This window comes from Manis pentadactyla, chromosome 15 (assembly GCF_030020395.1).
Source record: "Manis pentadactyla isolate mManPen7 chromosome 15, mManPen7.hap1, whole genome shotgun sequence".
Lineage (NCBI taxonomy): Eukaryota > Metazoa > Chordata > Mammalia > Pholidota > Manidae > Manis > Manis pentadactyla.
The window spans coordinates 50,619,057-50,641,487 of NC_080033.1; the positions used below are offsets into that span (position 1 = coordinate 50,619,057).

Sequence of the window (22,431 nt, forward strand, 5' to 3'; positions counted from 1 at the left end):
TCCGAAATAATGCGTGTTTTTAATTGCAGAGATTTTCTTGGGTTTTTTTGATAAACATCTTTGGTTGTTGTTTTAGTCTGGATCTTCCAAGAAGCAGACACTAAGATGGAATTAAACATGCAAAGATTTTAGGGGAAAGACCTGTGTGAGACTAAGTGCAGAGGGAGTTGGGAAAGCTGGGACAATGGATTTCTGCCCCTTATTGAGGAGGAGAGCCAGGGAAACTTGGATGGAAACATTCTAGATTGCTGTGCATCCTAAAATAGGTTTGCAAGGTCATCAGCATAACCTTGAACCAAAATCAAACTCTTAGATGAGTTCTGTTTCTCCCAAAAATGTTCCTGTCTTTTTGAAAATAAAAGACATAAGAAATATATGCCAAATGGTCTCCCTAGTGGTGTGGAAGAATTAGCTATTCCTTCTAATACCTAGCTCCAGACAATCTAAATATAAAGGCTACAGGCATTCTTTACCCAGTCAGGTATAAGCCAAAAAGCTATCAGGTGACTACATTTCCATATTGCTAAAGCAAGCTAACTCCCTCCCCCTTTCTTTTTTTCTTTTCTTTTTTTAGCATGGGCAGAAAAAATATATATCATACAATCTGTTAATAAGCATTTGGTGAAGTGTAATGAATACAGTCTAATTCACTAATTGAGGCTCATTCCACAACTCTCCGACTAATAAGCATCTTAATGTGCTTAACTACAAGTGTCCAAAATAGTTATTGAGATGTGTGGAAATTTCCCATTCCGTGTGTGAAAATTTTGATAACGTTGCAGTTCGATTGAGAGAAAATGCTTCACTAACAAAGAAAAAAATAAAAAGCAGAAATATACAATTACAGCTTCTAAAATGAACTAAATGGCAAATAACATTATCCAAATAAATAAAAGCGTCTTTTGAAATAACTTTTACTGCAATGGGACACTGATTTCAGTTTCTGTGTGATGCCAAGCAACACTGACATTGAGAAATATTTTCTAATTAACTTGTTTAAGGAATATAGCAAATATATCAGTCAGTAGTTCATCAGTTATAGGAGGCAGAAATTCACTTTCTGGTTTCAACCAAATTTTTCTCTTCACTTTAAAATTGTACTTATTTTAGTTAAAGTGGGCTCCATTATATCAAAACTCTTCCTATCTCTGCGTCTGTCTGTCTTTTTCCTTCTCAACCACTGCCCTTCCTTCTTTGAAGGTTTCATTCCCATGAAAGGAAGAATAATTTTTCAAAATGATGTCCCCCCAACCACTTCCTTGACAGCCGTGCTTAGATACTTCCAGCTTTGGCATGTAAACGTAGTTTTTTTCCCCATGGTTCCAGAAAGAGTTCTAGGGGTAACTTGGATGACCTTTATTTGGCCGTGACTGGATGATTCCTTAACTATTTGCTGTGACTAAGGGAATGCTACGCTCTCATTGTACTGGCCTCAGTCACATGACCACTTCTACAGCTGTGTGTAGATTTATTGCTCAAGCTGCAGGATGAGGGCTGAGTAGCTCCCTCATCTAGCTCACACACTGGATAAGTGTGTATGGCTTAAACACACACACACTGGGTAAGTGTGTATGGCTGCTGCACAGGCATAAATAAGGGATATGAATTAAAGGCAATAAAGAGGAAAGTTGAACTTCAATCATCCATGTAGACAAATCCCATTTAGATACGTTCTCTTTTCAAAGCAGAGGTGAACTTTTGGGGAGGTGAGACGTTGAGTTCATATGGCTAAAAAGATATCTCTGAAACAATCAGAATTATTTTGGTTTCACTTGTCTATGCCACTTTGAGAAGTTAAATGTCCAGATTCTCCTAGATTACAAGGCACAGCTTTCCTCAACCAAAACATGCAAGTAGTATTTTGTGAGTAAAATTGCAGTATTTCCAGAATCTCTTGCCTGGACTTAGTGTATCTCCATATCAATAGGTGTTTCCAAGGGGTGGGGAGAAGCAGTACATCTCCATGTCAATAGATGATTACAAAGTGTGTTGGGAGCAAGGGTGCATTAGGACCAGAGAGCTGTGGTGGGGTCCTTTTGCAGCTGGGTCATGAGAGACACCGGCAAGAAGTTGTAGATGACTGCTTGTAGGAAATAAACGGGGTTCTTCCACTTTATTTCTCCCTTTGACTGATTTCAGCTTCAAAGGTTATTTACCCCTGGCTGGGAAAATATTTTGCCCCTGACTGAGAACATATTTTCCCCCCAGAGTTACAATTTTCTGCCCATTCTCTCTATAAAACATATTTTAATGCTCCAAGGAAAAATATTTTATTGACCTAAATCACAAATGTTTCCACACAAAGGTGATGATCTGCAGCAAAGTGAAGGCAAATTCATCTTTTTTGAATTCATTTTGTTCCTTTTTCATACATTTTTCTAGAACAACTCAGTTCCTGGCAAGAACTAAGGAAACACGTCTCTAGTTCTATCTGCCCTAGGATGCTGTTCCTCAACTTTAGTCCAAACCTCCCACTCACAAGCTATAGGAATAAAGTTGGTGTAAAAGTTTAAAAATCCTTTATGTGAGTGTACACAAACAGCAATCTATTTGTAATTGCCAAAAAAATCCAACAACCATAAGTATATGTTACTTAGATGCACATTTATTAGCAGAATCTATTCTTATCTCTTCTCTGTGTGAATGGGTAGACTGGCTCATTTATATAAGGGCACTTAGGTACTGCAAATGGGGATGGCACTGATGGTGGCAGTTGAGGAATGAGAAACGCAGTGTTCATTGCACTTGAACATTGACGGGGAGCCAAGAAACCAAACCTGATTCTGTGTAGCAAGGCTGTGAAAGACAAGTCACTTATCTGTAACATTAAAGTTTGTACCCAAGTTCTTTCTCGTCTTTATTGGCTTCAACATTTTTCCATGCCATAGGGGTGCTGCGGGGTTTGTCCATATTTAAACTCTTTATTTCTCAAAACTTTGTCTTCTACTCTTCCCCACTCCTTCCTGACATCAAAATTTCAAACTTTTTTCTAATTCCTTTTGGTTATTAGCATCAAAATCTGATGTTACAAAATAATTTTGGCATGGCAACATTTATTATGGTGATGAAGAGAAGAATTTTGAATTATAAGCCAGTGCAAACGACAGCAAATATTCTCTCACCATAAACTAAGCATTACTGTTTTTCATGAGACAAAGTGGAATTATATTATTAAAGAGAAAACAATAGTTCTCCTATAGAACAATCAGAGACATGTTGAAAGGAAAATCCTTCTCAAACTGGCAAAGCAATAAGGAAGTATCCATCCTCATTGGATATCCTCATTGGGCGGAATTCCTAAACAGCTTTAAGACAATTACCATAACTACTCAGGAGATACTGCTTAAACTTCAACAGTCCAGTGACTGTTCATCTTTGGATGTGTGTTCAAGATGCTCTTTAAGAGGTGAGCAATATACAGCCCTATTGGTCATATGATGGGCTTGGCCATGGCTTCATGAGGATGACTGGGCATTGAGAATACCCACCACAGACAAAGATCTGCCAGGACAAAGACCAAGGCTCATCTCCTGATGCTTGCCTCTCAAAAATAATGTCTGGAAACAGACTCGAAGCAACAGAAAATGGCAGAATAGACATGTAATACTTAACCTATCCAAGAAATCAATTTATATTTCTAAAGAAATGGATTTCTAACCCAACTGAAAAAAGCTGCTTCTCTAGGCAATCATCGGCAATCTTTCAACAATCAAGCAAACGGTGATCAAGTTGAAAGTAAAGGGGAAAACATTTGACATCAGGCATTTTGGGTTTAAATGTTGGCACTGACATTTACTACTTGGTAAAGCTGAACAACTTGGCCTCTCTGAGCCCAAGTGTCCTTCTCTGTAAAATGGGTATAGTAGTCATTATTAGTTCCCATGATTTTAATAGTGATAAATTGAGATTACATAAGAAAGATAATGTGTATACAGCATTAGCTCAAAAAAGGCATTCAGTGTATTTGGGGTGTTCTTTCCTCTCTGTAGTTTATGGGAAGAGACTCTTCTCAGATTATATGATCCTCAAAGTCTGAAAGAACCTAACCCTACATAAAATATAAAGTTATAAAATTACATATATGTAAAAATGAGCTGAATGTTACATCCTCCTAAAATTTATGTGGAAGCCCTAACCTCCCATGATGGTATTTGGCAATGGGGATGGACTTGAGGAAGTAATCAGGATTAGATTAGGTCATAAGAGCAAATAAAATTGATCATACCTTTTCCACAAAAAAGAAAATGTGCTCAATGTTCAGAGAAAGGCTGGCATCTCCCAGAATTTCTCCCTTTAATTAAGTTTTCACATAGTGCTTTGCAAAGGGATGTGGAGGACCTGATTCACAGGAACAAAGGAATGATTAAAAGCAAGCAATCAGGGTTCACATGTGCCAGCTTAGGAAGGACAAACAAAATGACCTTGAAAATGGTGCGAGTGCATAGATCCTTCAGCCATTTCTTGTATTTATCAGATTTTATCCCTTTTTCTTCCCTACGGATAAGTTTTGCATTCCTAGAGCAGTAAGGGCTACGGGCTAATTTGTGTGGCCACCAGGATAGTGTGAGTCAAGGTGCTCTTCTGCACTGCAGCCAGATTGATGGAAAGAAAAGCCTCCGAAATTTAATTACATAAGTGTAAAATATATCATTTTCTTGACCTATAACCAGTCTGGTGTCTGGTGCCTTTGCACATGTCCTGCTGAATGGCCACAGCTAGCAACTGATGGTCAGTGTGGGGAAGACACATAAGCACCGGCTGGGTCACAGTGGGACCTCACTTTGCTTGGTTTCCTTTTACCCGCTGCTGAAATTTAGATTGGAAACTAAAGTGTCCATCAGCTCTATTAAGGGGTGATTACATTGGTAAGTACTTCTGAAGTGTGTTTCTGGCCAGTGCCCCTGGGATACACGCTACAGAGTTTCAGCGTCTTCTCTTTGTAGTCCTGAGAGTGGAAAACATGAAATATCTAGAGTTCCTAGAAGAGAGAAGAGCAGGAGCTACTGCTTATTGGAGGCTTTCTATAGTCCTGCATTGTCCTGTGTGTTTAACCATCACTTCTTCTTTATTCCTAGATAGCAGATGAAGAAACTATGGCTCAAAGTGGTTAATAAACTTACCTGAAGCCCTCAGGGAAAGAGAAAGTTCCAAGCCTAGGTGCTGTGACTCTAGAGCCTATAATCTAAACTAGTCACCATTCTAACAGACAAAGTGGCTTCCAGGCTGCAGGTCCAGAATCAGTAGCATCAGTATTATCTTGGAATTTGTCAGAAATGAAAATCCTTGGGCCTATCTACAGACCTGCTGAGTCAGGTAACTGAGGGGCAGGGCCCATCAATCTGATTTAAGAAGGCTCTGGATGATTCTCATGTACACTGAAGTCTAGAACCACTTCCCACCAGTGCTGCTTCTCAGCTCCTGCCCATGATTCCTTCCCATTAGGACATATACTGAAGCTCTCAGATGGCCAGATATGGAGCTACCCACTGTCTCTAAAGAGACCTTCTCTCCATATCAGATCCTGCTTGGTATGGTTTGTGGGAAAATCCCATTTTACCTATAAAAAATAATGATTTCTGAGGGATTGGAGCCAAGATGGTGGCGTGAGTAGAGCAGTGGAAATCTCCTCCCAAAACCACATATATCTATGAAAATATAACAAAGACAACTCTTCCTAGAATAAAGACCAGAAGACACAGGACACCATCCAGACCACATCCACACCTGCGAGAACCCAGTGCCTCGTAAAGGGGGTAAGATACAAGCCCCGGCCACACGGGAGCCGAGTGCCCCTCCCCCCAGCTCCCGGCGGGAGAAGAGCAGGCAGAGTGGAAGGGAGACAGAGCCCAGGACTGAGGAACACCCAGCCCCAGCCATCCGGGCCAGAGCGCAGACACAGTGCATGCCCAGGGGGCTCTGGATACTAGGGAAACAGGGCAGCAAGAAAAGTGAGCAGATGCCTGAGGTTGGCGCCGGAGAATAAAGAAAAACGAGTGGCCATTTTTTAATTTATTTTTAATTTTTTTAATTTTACAGATTTTTTTTTTTTTTTTTGTGGTGGTTGTTTTGTTTTGGTGGGTGCGTTTTGGAAGTCTTAAAGGGACAGGGCGGGACACTTAATCCAGAGGAAGAGAATCCAGGGATCTCTGGGCACTCTAACCCCCTGGGCTGCAGGGAGCACGGAGGCCCCTTACAGAGATAAATAGCCTCCCAGCAGCTCCTGCTCCAACGGGAATCCACCATTTTGGAGCAGCTGCCCGAGCCAGGCCACGCCCAGAGCAACAGCCGAGATAAACCCCATAGCATCTGGGCAGGAAGCAGAAACCCTGTCTGCGCGCAGCTGCGCAGCACAAGCCACTAGAGGCCGCTGTTCTCCCAGGAGAGGAGGGCCACAAACCAACAAGAAGGGAAGTTCTTCCAGCCGTCACTCGTCCCAGCTCTGCAGACTATTCCTATCACCATGAAAAGGCAAAGCTACAGGCAGACAAAGATCACAGAGACAACACCAGAGAAGGAGACAGACCTAACCAGTCTTCCTGACAAAGAATTCAAAATAAGAATCATAAACATGCTGACAGAGATGCAGAGAAATACGCAAGAGAAATGGGATGAAGTCCGGAAGGAGATCACAGATGCCAGAAAGGAGATCGCAGAAATGAAACAAACTCTGGAAGGGTTTATAAGCAGAATGGATAGAATGCAAGAGGCCATTGATGGAATTGAAATCAGAGAACAGGAACGCATAGAAGCTGACATAGAGAGAAACAAAAGGATCTCCAGGAATGAAACAATGTTAAGAGAACTGTGTGACCCATCCAAAAGGAACAATATCCGTATTATAGGGGTCCCAGAAGAAGAAGAGAGAGGAAAAGAGATGGAAAGTATCTTGGAAGAAATAATTGCTGAAAACTTGCCCAAACTGGGGGAGGAAATAATCGAACAGACCACGGAAATACACAGAACCCCCAACAGAAAGGATTCAAGAAGGGCAAAACCAAGACACATAATAATTAAAATGGCAAAGATCAAGGACAAGGAAAGAGTTTTAAAGGCAGCTAGAGAGAAAAAGGTCACATATAAAGGAAAACCCATCAGGCTAACATCAGACTTCTCGACAGAAACCTTACAGGCCAGAAGAGAATGGCATGATATATTAAATGCAATGAAACAGAAGGGCCTTGAACCAAGGTTACTGTATCCAGCACGACTATCATTCAAATATGATGGTGGGATTAAACAATTCCCAGACAAAAAAAGCTGAGGGAATTTGCTTCCCACAAACCACCTCTACAGGACATCTTACAGGGAATGCTCTAGATGGGAGCACTCCTAGAAAGAGCACAGCACAAAACACCCAACATATGAAGAATCGAGGAGGAGGAATAAGAAGGAAGAGAAGAAAAGAATCTCCAGACAGTGTATATAACAGCTCAATAAGCGAGCTAAGTTAGGCAGTAAGATACTAAAGAGGCTAACCTTGAACCTTTGGTAAACACAAATTTAAAGCCTGCAATAGCAATAAATACATATCTTTCAATAGTCACCCTAAATGTTAATGGACTGAATGCACCAATCAAAAGACACAGAGTAATAGAATGGATAAAAAAGCAAGACCCATCTATATGCTGCTTACAAGAAACTCACCTCAAACTCAAAGACATGTACAGACTAAAAGTCAAGGGATGGAAAAACATATTTCAGGCAAACAACAGCGAGAAGAAAGCAGGGGTTGCAGTACTAATATCAGACAAAATAGACTTCAAAACAAAGAAAGTAACAAGAGATAAAGAAGGACACTACATAATGATAAAGGGCTCCAACAAGAGGATATAACCATTCTAAATATATATGCACCCAACACAGAAGCACCAGCATATGTGAAACAAATACTAACAGAACTAAAGGGAAAAATAGACTGCAATACATTCATTCTAGGAGACCTCAACATACCACTCACCCCAAAGTATAGATCCACAGGGCATAAAATAAGTAAGGACATGGAAGCACTGAACAACACAGTAGAGCAGATGGACCTAATAGACATCTATAGAACTCTACATCCAAAAGCAACAGGATACACATTCTTCTCAAGTGCATGTGGAACATTCTCCAGAATAGACCACATACTAGGCCACAAAAAGAGCCTCAGTAAATTCCAAAAGACTGAAATCCTACCAAACAACTTTTCAGACCACAAAGGCATAAAACTAGAAATAAACTGTACAAAGAAAGCAAAAAGGCTCACAAACACATACAGGCTTTACAACATGCTCCTAAATAATCAATGGATCAATGACCAAATCAAAATGGAGATCCAGCAATATATGGAAACAAATGACAACAACAACACTAAGCCCCAACTTCTCTGGGACACAGCAAAAGCAGTCTTAAGAGGAAAGTATATAGCAATCCAAGCATATTTAAAAAAGGAAGAACAATCCCAAATGAATGGTCTAATGTCACAATTATCAAAATTGGAAAAGAAGAATAAATGAGGTCTAAGGTCAGCAGAAGGAGGGACATAATAAAGATCAGAGATGAAAAAAATAAAATTGAGAAGAATAAAACAATAGCAAAAATCAATGAAACCAAGAACTGGTTCTTCAAGAAAATAAACAAAATAGATAAGCCTCTAGCCAGACTTATTAACAGGAAAAGGGAGTCAACACAAATCAACAGTATCAGAAATGAGAAAGGAAAAATCACGATGGATCCCACAGAAATACAAAGAATTATTAGAGAATACTATAAAAACCTATACGCTAACAAGCTGGGAAACCTAGGAGAAATGGACAACTTCCTAGAAAAATACAACCTTCCAAGACTGACCCAGAAAGAAACAGAATATCTAAACAGACCAATTACCAGCAATGAAATCGAAGCAGTAATCAAAAAACCACCAAAGAACAAAACCCCCGGGCCAGATGGATATACCTCGGAATTTTATCAGACATACAGGGAAGACATAATACCCATTCTCCTTAAAGTTTTCTAGAAAATAGAAGTGGAGGGGATACTCCCAAACTCATTCTATGAAGCTAACATCACCCTAATACCAAAACCAGGCAAAGACCCCAACAAAAATGAAAACTACAGACCAATATCCCTGATGAACGTAGATGCAAAAATACTCAACAAAATATTAGCACACCGAATTCAAAAATACATCAAAAGGATCATACACCATGACCAAGTGGGATTCATCCCAGGGATGCAAGGATGGTACAACATTCGAAAGTCCATCAACATCATCCACCACATCAACAAAAAGAAAGACAAAAACCACATGATCATCTCCATAGATGCTGAAAAAGCATTTGACAAAGTTCAACGTCCATTCATGATAAAAACTCTCAGCAAAATGGGAATAGAGTTCAAGTACCTCAACATTATAAAGGTCATCTATGAAAAACCAACAGCCAACATTATATTGAACAGCGAGAAGCTGAAAGCATTTCCTCTGAGATTGGGAACTAGACAGGGATGCCCACTCTCCCCACTGGTATTTAACATAGTACTGGAGGTCCTAGCCACGGCAATCAGACAAAGCAAAAATATGCAAGGAATCCAGAATGGTAAAGAAGAAGTTAAACTGTCACTATTTGTAGATGACATGATACTGTACATAAAAAACCCTAAAGACTCCACCCCAAAACTACTAGAACTGATATCGGAATACAGCAAAGTTGCAGGATACAAAATCAACACACAGAAATCTGTGGCTTTCCTATACACTAACAATGAACCAACAGAAAGAGAAATCAGGAAAACAACTCCATTCACAATTGCATCAAAAAAAATAAAACACCTAGGAATAAACCTAACCAAAGAAGTGAAAGACTTATACTCTGAAAACTACAAGTCACTCTTAAGAGAAATAAAAGGGGACACTAACAGATGGAAACTCATCCCATGCTCGTGGCTAGGAAGAATTAATATCATCAAAATGGCCTTCCTGCCCAAAGCAATATACAGATTTGATGCAATCCCTATGAAACTACCAGCAATATTCTTCAATGAACTGGAACAAATAATTCAAAAATTCATATGGAAACACCAAAAACCCCGAATAGCCAAAGCAATCCTGAGAAAGAAAAATCAAGTAGGGGGGATCTCACTCCCCACCTTCAAGCTCTACTATAAAGCCATAGTAATCAAGACAATTTGATACTGGCACAAGAACAGAGCCACAGACCAATGGAACAGACTAGAGAATCCAGACATTAACCCAGACATATAAGGTCAATTAATATTTGATAAAGGAGCCATGGACACACAATGGCGAAATGACAGTCTCTTCAATAGATGGTGCTGGCAAAACTGGACAGCTACATGTAGGAGAATGAAACTGGACCATTGTCTAACCCCATATAAAAGTAAACTCAAAATGGATCAAAGACCTGAATATAAGTCACGAAAACATTAAACTCTTGGAAAAAAACAAAGGCAAAAACCTCTTAGACATAAAGATGAGTGACCTCTTCTTGAACATATCTCCCTGGGCAAGGAAAACAACAGCAAAAATGAACAAGTGGGACTATATTAAGCTGAAAAGCTTCTGTACAGCAAAAGACACCATCAATAGAACAAAAAGGAACCCTACAGTATGGGAGAATATATTTGAAAATGACACATCCGATAAAGGCTTGACGTCCAGAATATATAAAGAGCTCAAACGCCTCAACAAACAAAAAACAAATAACCCAATTAAAAAACAGGCAGAGGAACTGAACAGACAGTTCTCCAAAACAGAAATAAAGATGGCCAACAGACACATGAAAAGATGCTCCACATCGCTAATTATCAGAGAAATGCAAATGAAAACTACAATGAGGTATCACCTCACACCAGTAAGGATGGCTGCCATCCAAAAGACAAACAACAACAAATGTTGGCGAGGCTGTGGAGAAAGGGGAACCCTCCTACACTGCTGGTGGGAATGTAAACTTGTTCAACCATTGTGGAAAGCAGTATGGAGGTACATCAAAATGCTCAAAACAGACTTACCATTTGACCCAGGAATTGCACTCCTAGGAATTTACCCTAAGAATGCAGCAATCAAGTATGAGAAAGACCAATGCAGCCCTATGTTTATCGCAGCACTATTTACAATAGCCAAGAATTGGAAGCAACCTAAATGTCCATCAATAGATGAATGGATAAAGAAGAAGTGGTACATATACACAATGGAATACTACTCAGCCATAAGAAAAGGGCAAATCCTACCATTTGCAGCAACATGGATGGAGCTGGAGGGTATTATGCTCAGTGAAACAAGCCAAGCGGAGAAAGAGAAATACCAAATGATTTCACTCATCTGTGGAATATAAGAACAAAGGAAAAACTGAAGGAGCAAAACAGCAGCAGAATCACAGAACTCAAGAATGGACTAACAGATACCAAAGGAAAAGGGACTGGGGAGGATGGGTGGGTAGGGAGGGATAAGGGGGGGGAAGAAGAAGGGGGATATTAAGATTAGCATGCATGGAGGGGGTGGGAGAAAGGGGAGGGCTGTACAACACAGAGAAGGCAAGTAGTGATTCCACAACATTTTTGCTATGCTGATGGACAGTGACTGTAAAGGGGTTTATAGGGGGGACCTGGTATAGGGGACAGCCTAGTAAACATAATATTCATCATGTAAGTGTAGATTAATGATACCAAAAATAAAATTAAATAAAAAGTCAGTTCCTGTGTGGTGACCTCCAATGAGTTCTACACAAGGGTATAAAGGGCATATAAAAGTGTAGGCAAAGGGTCTGTTTGTGTTTATACAGAGGATCAAAGCCTAATTGGGCTACCCTGAAAATGAACTAAGATACGATATGAAAAAGAACTTCCAACATCAACACTCTCTGGAAGACTCATGCCAGAAGATGATCATTGAAAAAACCCCAACAAAGATCCACGCACTGCTACAGCTGTAGATGCACTCATCCCACCAGTTCCTGGACTTGCCATGGGAATGAGGAAGGAGATATCTAAGCTGGCCTGTGCATACAGTAAAACAACAAATTTGACTGGATCTATACTGTTGGAACTCAACCAAGAATTAGGAGAAGTGCAAATTGTAGCGTTCCAAAATCTTATAACTACAGACTATTTACTGTTAAAAGAACATATGGGATGTGAACAGTCCCCAGGAATGGGTTGTTTTAATTTGTCTAATTTCTCTCAGGCTGTTCAAGTTCAGTTGGACAATTTCCACCATATCATAGATAAGTTTTCACAAATGCCTAATATGCCTAACTGGTTTTCTTGGTTTCACTGGAGATGGCTGCTAATTACAGGTATACTTTGGTTACGTAACTGTATTCTTATTATGTTAATGTGTGTGCGCAATTTAATTAGTAGCTTAAAACCTATACATGCTGAAGTTACTCTACAAGAAGATATGTCAAAGAAATAATCAATCTTCCCATGTTTTCTTCCGCCTGCTACTTCTATAGCTTTTCTTCTTCCTTCCTAATTACAACCCTTAAATAGAATTCGTGCCTCATATCAAATTTACCGAGTATCATAATTCCTCCAAGTGGTAAAGATACCTCAAGACAAATGCTGGGCATACAAGCCACAGGGCATAAATATGCAAAGAAGTAAAAAGCTAACCTTTTCAAACAATAAGGCTTCTCTCTCACTTACCAACTTCACATTTCCCTGTATGGCCTCGGAAGACGACTGGTTAGCCAGAGACGGGTAAGATTCCTCAAGGGAGGAACAACCTAAGACAGGCACAGTCGCAGGGGGGCCATCAGGTGAGAAATTGGGGATCAACAGATGTGAGGCTTAGAACCTCACAACCCCTGTTCTGAGAGAAATCTTCTGCATACGGGGATGTCTTATTGCCCTTGTCTAGTTTGGATTAACACATAGTCTACAGGCACACACCTGATCATCTACATTTGCTCTCTTACAACACTAAACTATGTTTTCTACCTTTATCTTGTATCTACCTACCACATCAGCATTTTATTAAAAATAAAAATAATAAAGAGAGAAATGTGGTATCCACATATAAATCAAGTATAAAAATCAAATGAGTATTCATATTTGAACTGACTGTTTATAGTTCATAATGCATGAGCAAAACCAAAAGTTTCTGTGATGACTGCCCTTGTACTGTTTACCATGTAACTTATTCACTATGTAAGAATTTGTTCTCCATGTAAGAACTTGTTCGTTATGCTTCAGAAGATTGGAGACTGACGAAAATTAGGCTTGGGGTGGATTAATGATTGTGCATTGAGCATTGACTCCCCTATACAGAATTTTGTTGTTGTTAACAACCATTTGATCAATAAATATGAGAGATTCCCTCACAAAAAAAATAAAATAAAATAAGTACACACTTCCAATTGTAAAATAAATAAGTAACTGGGATGTAATGTATAGAATAAGGAATATAGTCAAAATATTGTAACAACTTGGTATGGTGATAGCTGGTACCTAGAATTATCATGTATATAAATGTTGAATCACTGTGTTGTACACCTGAAACTAATGTAATGTAATACTGTGTGTCAACTACCCTTCAGTAAAAAATAATTGTCTACAAAAAAATAAATAAATAAAAAAAATAATGATTTCTAACTTATCAATCATATTAATAACCTCAGCAAAAGGTTATTTTGGTAATTTACCTGTATCAACTGCTTCTCACTGTGACCCAGACATTTAAGAGGCCGCTGTAAATGCAAGCTTACAATTTGGAGGAGAGTGATTACCAAGGAACAGAGTTGTCCCCCAGGGGGAGGATGAGCAAGCAGGGTCATCCATTGCACAGTGTGGCCTAGAACTTTTCACAGCAGAATACGGGTACCTGAAATAATCCCCAGGATACATAATCCTGGCATCTAGGAGCAGTGCAGCACTTGGGGACTTCAGGCATTTCATTTATTCAACAGAAGGAATATACATACACCTTACTGGGATGTCAAGTCACTTAAGTACTGTGAAGTGTATTTGTGATTGCATAAGTGTCAGTCAATGGTAAGAGCCATCAGAGCTAGAATACAATTCCAACTTCCCAGTGGCTACCTTGTCAGCCCATTGTGGCATCATAGAAAGATGAGGGACTATGCCAGAGTTTGAACTTAAAACCTTCAGTTACTTTCATGTGATCAAGAGTAAATTACTGTAACTTTCACAATCGCTGTTTATTCATCTAGAAAACCGGTCATGGTATCTACTTCACAGAAGTGCTATGATTATGTAAAACATTTGGAGAACAGACTTTAAATTTGCTCTTGTTTACTTCTTTCACTTATGTTCCTGGCTACTAAGATGAGCTAAATACCTCTCTAATTTGATCTTAGGATTTAGAGCCTTAAATCTGACTTAAATGGAAGTCCTAGAGATTTCAAGTGTACATACTATTTATGCACAGTAGTGTTAGGTACTATTGGAGATGCAATCCCTTTCAACTCTATTTTCTTAGGAATAAAAGAAGAAATGATTATATTGTAAATAGTCTGAAGTTGATGTAGGGAAGGGAAAGAAAAGAAAGGATGGAAGAAAGAAAGAAAGAAAGAAAGAGAGAGAGAGAGAGAGAAAGAAAAAAAAGTTTTTAGAGAGAAGAGAAAGGAAGGAAGGAATCAAGCAAGCTCTTACAATCTAGAATAGAGGTTGCTGTAATCCAAAATGGATTCATAAATTAATTAATTATTGAGCTAGAACTCTGAAAAACTGGCTTGAAGTAACTTGGAGAAAATAAAGTGTGTAAAATACAGAAAATACTTCTGCAGAAGTAGCTTCAAGAAAATAAAATTGGTGGGAGAAGAAATAGGTGATCTCTGCCCTAGTTATCTCCTAACTCTGTTGGAGGAGGGGATGGTGGTGTTTATCTAATAGCAGAATTCAATTCATACAGCCCATGATCGGGTAAATGTAGGGGGCCAGGAAATCTTTTCAGTGATGGTCCAGGATAGATAAGAAAACTACCATCCCTGTCTTCTTGAAGCTGAGACTCTAAGAAGGGAGGCAGAAGAAATCCACCAGGGGTAATTATTAGTTAAGTAATGTTTTCTCACACTCTCTTGCCTGGACAGAAGTTTATGCTATTTAGGCTAATTAGGAATGATGTTCTCCAAGATTTTCAAGCATGTGAGTTACAGCCTCTCCGACGCCGTTTGAGGATCAGTAAGCAGACAACTTATCTACCAGACACCTTGGTGAAGTTTTTAGATTGGCCCGACCAAGGCATAATAGCTTTGCAATTAAAAAGGCTCAAGCTTGTTTCTCTGATCTCAATTGAGACTATTGTTTTCTTTATTCTTGAATCTCTGAGCCACTGTCATCATTTATAAAATGTGACATTCATAGCAGAGCTCAAGAGTTTGGAAAGAGCTTTTACTGCCAAAAACATAAATGATGATGACATGTTTTCTCCTTATTGGTTTTACAAAATCACATGGTTCAAAGTGGTGTTTGACAGATCTTTGCATTCTGATACATATATGTAAATTTTCCCTTTTACAATTAAGGGTTATACTGTGGTGTTATACTTTGAGAAGTTTACCATTAAGCGGTTTTAATATGAGTTTATATCTTGGAGTATGTACGTATGCTATTTCCCAAACAATTTTATTCAAGCATTGAACATTCAGTGTTGTTCATTATCTGGGATAATTAGTACATTCGTTGCAAAGTGGTGATTTAAAAAATATATCATTTCTTCTACAACTGTTAGCTGGAATTCTTGGTCCCCCAAAAGGTTTTATTTTCATCTCCTCTTCCTTTCTTCCTTTATTTATTTAAAGAATTTAAAAAAATATTAATACAGTTCAAATCAGTGTGCCTGGTTTCCTTCAGCTCTTTCACTGCCAAAACCTGGGGGGGCAGTGGCTGCTTCCATTTCACTGTGATCCTTTTGTGATGAGCAAGGAATATAGGTATCTGCCACATTGAATTTTAAACTTCACATTGTTCTTATTTTTCTTGACCTTGACTTATTCAGCATCCTTTCTTCTGGCAGAAATCAAGCAGAAAGTCATAGATTTCCTCAACTTTGTGAGGCATAACTTGCGAGGGTCATGCAAGACTGTGCGTAGTAGGTACTGTGAGCATCATGACAGAGAACAGAAAAGGAGATAGACTTCTGCTTCCAGACAGGTAAACGTTCCACTGAAAACACTGGGTATTTCTGATAACTGATTTTGACTACTACTGTGTATTATAATCCAGTACTGTCATTATTATTGTCAAGGAGTCTAAAATTCAGACCCCAGCAGCCTCTTCAAGCTGATCCCTGTTCGCTTTTCACGTACCTGTTTTTCTTTGAGCACTTCTTACTTCCTGACAGAGTGAAATATAGCCCATCCTTGTTTGTTCTATGTATTGTAGTTAAAGTTCTCCATCTTCTAATTATGCTAAAGGGATGAGCTTTGTGTAGTTGTATTTGTTCTTTCAGCCCTCTTTTTTTTAAGAATATGATACAAGCTTGGGAATTTCAAATATATTTTATGATCACCATTACCTCAGCTACTCAGAATTCTTCAAGTCTAATATGTTTGGCTAGATTATGTCTCAGCATTGATATTTCCACATTAATTTTTTCCATGTACACAGCACACTTTTAATAACACATATTCATATTTGCTTACTAGTAGCCCCCACATTTTCTTGGATTCAAGTATTTAATATTAGTTTTCATCTATAGCTTTGTTTTTCTTCTCCAAGGATGACTAACCCTCAGCAATATTTTATATCTATCACTGTCTGCTTGCTTTATGCTAACTTCATCTCTCCAATTACTTTTATTATATTTTAAGTTGAATTTACTGGAAAATGGGAAAGCTTGTGATTTTTCTTTACTTATATATATTTTTTCTTATTTTCCAATTATCTCTTTTTTTCCCTAAGTTTTGTAGTTAGTTTTCATTTTGCACCTCTCTCTTTTATGGTCATTTCTCATCAGGGTCTATAAATCTGTGGCTCAAAGTATTTTACTTGAAGGATTTACTGAAAATATATAGATAGTATAATATAGCCTACTTCCATTTTGAGGTTGAGTGTTTTTGGGGAGAAAATTTTTCATCAGCTAAAATATTTTCTGGTATTCAATTTTCTTTTTATATTAAAATTAGATAGTATATCTGATTAGATACCTTTTATTAACTCTTAAATGCTTTATGTTATCCTAGACAAGTAACAATAGGTGATTTTATGCTGAAAGAGTAAAGAGTTTGAATGGCACACTCTTACTTTAAGATTGCCTCTTTCGTTTGACATCTTGAAATACAGGCCAAACAACAGTCTTTGGGAAAGGGGTAGTCTATCTTCTGATTTTGTGATTTTTCTCTCTCTGTCTCTCTATCTCCTCACCACCAAGTCTGCACATGTGCCTCTCTGTTCCAACCCATTTCTTCTTATCAAGAAGTTCTATCTTCCTAATACTGTTTCTTCTGTTCCCACACATTTGCTAGCTACTTTCTTTCAATTTCACAACACCAAGTACCATGGGCCACTAGATCTCAGATATGTTCTCATTATTTCCCCTATTAACATGGATTTTTTTTTTCCAGAGATAGGTGTTGGGTCATTTTATTTGCTCTTCCTGTTGATTAGTATGGTTTTTGGAGGAAATGTGAAGAGATTCTGATTTAGGAAGACCCTGTTACCCTACAGTTTCCAAGAAGTCCTTTATTTTGCTTAATTTTTACTATCGATCGACCAGTAATGAGCTAGAACAGTGAAGATGATCATTTTTTGGTGTGAACATAATCACACCAATAGCAAATGTGGATTTAGTAGCTCAGTCTATGCCTAGGGAAATGAGCCCTTCTCATTCATGTTATAGAGATTGACCACTGGCTTAGATCTCTGTCTAGGGTCTTGAACCACAAAAATCACGAACACACTAAAATGGTTGTTTCATGCCACTAAGTTTGGGGGTGGTTTAAAATGCATCAACTGTCAATAGTACATTCATATTAGATATCTCCATGTAGTTCTTGATGTATGTGATGGTGAATTTTATATATCAATTCGACTGGGCCAATGGATGCCCAGAGAACTGATTGGATATTATTTCTGACTGCATCTGTGAGGGTGTTTCTGGAAAAGATTAGCATTTGAATTGTTGGACTAAGTAGAGCAGATGTTTCTCTGAGAACCCTGACTAATATACTTTATGAGCTTACAGATTCAGAGATGCTAGAAATATAGATGTGGAACTCATAAAAAAACAAAAATAATAACTGAAGCAATGAATGAGGAAGAAACAGTCCAGAATGAATGGAAATGAGCAGAAATGATACTAGAAATGATCATAAGGGACAGACGATTAAATAGTTCTACACAAACATTTTACCTACTCTACTAGAACAATTCATAGATGATATAGCTGTAAGGAAGAAGCAATTTCTTATGCTGTCTGGAATGATCACATGTGACTGTATGCTTGAACATAGTTTGAAGATTAAGTGAGAATTCACCAAATGAAGTGGCCAAGAGTAATGGAGTAGCATGTTTCATATTCTTGTTGAATGATGTAGAAAAGACAGTTGACTCTGTAAGAGAATATGTGCTTCCCCTTCATAATGTGGAACTGTCACTGGAGAAGGTTACCCAACAACAAACTTTAGTTCTCAGATGCACATCCTGTAACTTCATTCTTACTAATGGAAAGTGAGCTTAAGTGATGTATGTTATTTCTGGGTCAGAATTTAAAGAATATATTTTTTTTGTCCATTGTCTCTGTTTTGGTTAAAAGAGAAGTTTCAGAACCTGGGGACTGGAATCAGCCTGGGCCTTAAGATAAATCATCTTGGTCTCCAGGACATCCTCATTTTCCAGTTTCATGAATGAAAATAAAATTCTGTTGTGTGAAACCACGGAAATTTTATGACTTATTTGCAACAGCTCCTCTTCTTGCAGCTGTACTGAACTGTTTTAAGTTAGAGTATTCAAGAAATGTGGGAAAGAGGGACTGACAGGATCAGATGTAGAGGGTCTTACAAGTTCCTGATTGAACTTAACACATTTTCTTATAGACAAGTACAGTGAATTGACATGATCAACATTCTCTTTTGAGATATAGGACAGAAAATCATTTGATTGTCTTTGGTCCCAATCTACCTCCCCCAGTAAAACAGAAAATCATATTTCTGCATGCATTTACAACCCAAATCTATGTCATTTTCATCTTAGTCTACAATATTTTCCTTGTGCAGAAATTGCACATGCAATTGAAAGCAAGAGAAAAGCATCATTTTTAAAATGCAAGAAAAGATACAGTGAAATTGTAATAACCTGCAAATCCACAGGCATATATGCTGCAGAAGTTGGATTCATTGAATGGTAAAATAATAGTGCTATTTTTCCCCTGCACTGAACTTATTAGTGTGTGTCTCACACTGTGAAGAAAAATGTAATGAGTGAAGTGTAACTATTTGATATCTCTAATGTGTGTATGTTGGTAAGTGTAAAGGAATAAGGGAGAAGACCTTCAAGTATCTTAGCTGTATTTTTTACAATGGGACATATTACATAACTACTTCTTGTTGAACTGTAATTATAACAGAGCCACCTTTATAAACACGAATACAGGGGAAACTAATTAGGCACTGACAATAAGCAAATATTATTTCCTTAATTAGATCTTCTCCTATTGGAAATCCTGCTTTGTTCCTGCTACTCCAGTGTGAATGACATTTGAATCATAACAGTGTCTCTCAGAACAGTCTTTCAGGGATGAAAAAGATGGGCGCAATGTCACAGTTGCTGAATGCCTTTTCAAATCTTTGCTAATCTGAAGTCAATGAAATGCAGTCCCCCAAACAGCGGCTTTTGCTGATTTGTATATCTGCATAATTAGAGCCGAAAGCGTTCAGTCTGCACATCTTTAGTATTCATATATTTTGATAGTTCCTTTGTCATGCATTATTTTTACATAGCCAGTCACTACATTGTATTTGGAATGCTCAACACTGGGCAAGGATGAGGGATCTAAAGGGCAGATATGATTGGATGGTTTATCAGTTCTGACTTTAAAATCTATCCATTTCCCTCTCTCCTTCTCTTTCTCCCTCACCCTCCACCTTTCTTTTTCCCTTTCTTCCTTCTCTCTCTCCCCCTCTCTCAATGATTTCTGTTCAGCACAAGTATTTTAAAAGAAAGAGCAAGATCTGCTGAGAAGGGGGTATTTTTTGGGTGTGATGCTGCAATGGAGAGGAAGACTGGAATATATCTTTATCGAGATAATTCTTTCACCAGACACCTTCCTCTAACCCTTGAGGCATCTTCTGGGACATGTACTCAGACAGATGCAATAGGTGTGCGAGGGCCATGCCCATGTCCCTTGCATAAGAAACACACCTTTCATGTGGGACCAGAGGAAGAATTGTGCAATCCTTTCTGATTAATATTTGCTTAAACAGGCATGTATTAACGAGCAGCAAAGGCCCCATATGAATAAAATTAAGAAACAATATTAATACAATGTTTTTCTATCTTAAAGGATAAGAAACAGTGGCAATTTTTGCCTGATAGTCATATGTTTGGAAACTAAAATTTGCATAGGTTTACACCTGCACCTCAGATCTCAGCAAAAACATGTAAAGATGATATTCTGAAATTCACAAAATAATGCTTTTTTTCCCCCCGTTTACTTCACCTTAATAGTGTCTGGTTTCATTCAGTGACTATGTATTTAGCAAGTTTCAGTGGTGGGAACAATAAATGTAAGAGTAAGACAAAACCTTAAAGGACTAAAAAAAAATCTTAAAAATATATATTTGCTTACTTTTTCTTAAATATTATGAGCTGCACGGTTATTAGGTATAAAATTGTTACAATAAAATATGAGGTAGTTGTACTGGTGATAAATGACATAGTGTTTAAAATGTTAGGTGAACTTCCAGGCCCAGAGTATGCTTTAAATAAACAGGTTTTTCTAAATTAGACATTATTCCTGGGTCTATAATAATATAAAATTAAGTAGGATATAACAAATATGAAATATAGAACTTTCAATTTCATAATTTTGACTTAAAAAATGTCAAGTTCATATGCCTTATGTACTACATGAAGAAATATGTATTACCTGTTTGATTTCCTTTATAGGGGAGAAAACTGAGGCTTAGATATTTACAGAAACTTCAAAAGTAAGGTAGTAAGAGAAGAATTAGGACTTTTGTCTGACTCTAAAACTCAGTCAATTTTTACTGTCTAATGATGTAGTAGGCTTGTTTTTTAAATTTTTAAATATTTCATGAATAATTTTTTGTTTTCTTTTTTCCTTCCTTCTTTCTCTTTCACTCTCTTTTTCTTTCAAAAAATATTTGCTAACCATTGGCACTAAACCGGACACTTTCCTAGAATGTGTATGTGGAAAAACCCAAACCCTTACTTCTTAGGCACTCACGATATACTAGGAATGAGACATGTAAACACACACATTAAAACTGACGTCAAAACAAAATGGCACAAGGCAGGACTGATTAATGCGAGGGTTTTAGGTGATGTCTGAGCTGGGTCTTGGAGGACAGTGTGAATACTGCAAGTGACAAGGACATTCCAGACAGAGGGAACACCAGCATGAAAGGATAGAACACAGAGCCAAAAGTGGCCTGTGAGACATAAGGTTGGGATATAAATGCTGCCTGTCTCCACTCTCAGCAGGCCTTCCCACTGCCTCCTGCTGCTCTCATCTATTTTCCTGCTTTGTAATTCCCCTGCACTCCCAAACCTGCTATTATATCCCGATTCCCCCTCCTCCACCTCCTCACCTCATGTCCAAAGCACATGGGTTTCTGAGATAAGCTGGTGAGCAAGTTGCAAATTGGTCAGGGGAGGAGTGTAGCATCGGTGAGGCAGAAGGGGTGAAGGGCACAGTAATGACAAGCATCCGGGCCCGGAAACCCCATGATTGCCTTCCTTCACCTTGAAACCTTTCTTGCTGTTCCATGGCCAACATCGTGTATTGCCAAATGATTTTGACTAATAGCATCCTTAGTGCTGAATCAAAGGAAATATATAAAGCAAGCCATCAAGTTCCATGAACAAGAGAATAAAAAAAATATTCATAGATTATTTAAAAAGGAAAAAGAAAATGTTTGAAAGAAAGATCTTGAACAGTCATCCAATCAAGATCTTAATTCATAGGCTCTCTTTAAGCAATCACTACCAGGTGATGCTAATTAGCATGAACAGTTCACAGGTGTTACCCTAAAGAGAAAAGACAGAAAAACTAAAATAAAATGCAGCTTCAACATAGCTGCCTGTATCTCAACTACTTGCCCCCTTTTACACCACTTTTAACTATGTTTTATTTAATGTCTGGTGTGTTAGTTATGAAAACCGTTGTGGTTAAATGGAAAATGCTCTTTCCCCCTAAATATAACTATACAAAATCCATCCACTCATCCACGCATTTGTACATCCACATGTGCATTCATTTTCATCTAATAACTATTTAATGAGCATCTACTA

General features: G+C 38.2%; 1 pseudogene; it reads right to left on the minus strand.

Moving 5' to 3' along the window:
* The window catches only part of LOC118918624 (60S ribosomal protein L38-like), an 82,961-nt pseudogene extending 66,944 nt beyond the window's left edge, over positions 1-16,017 (minus strand).
* Positions 16,018-22,431: the final 6,414 nt, after the last annotated feature.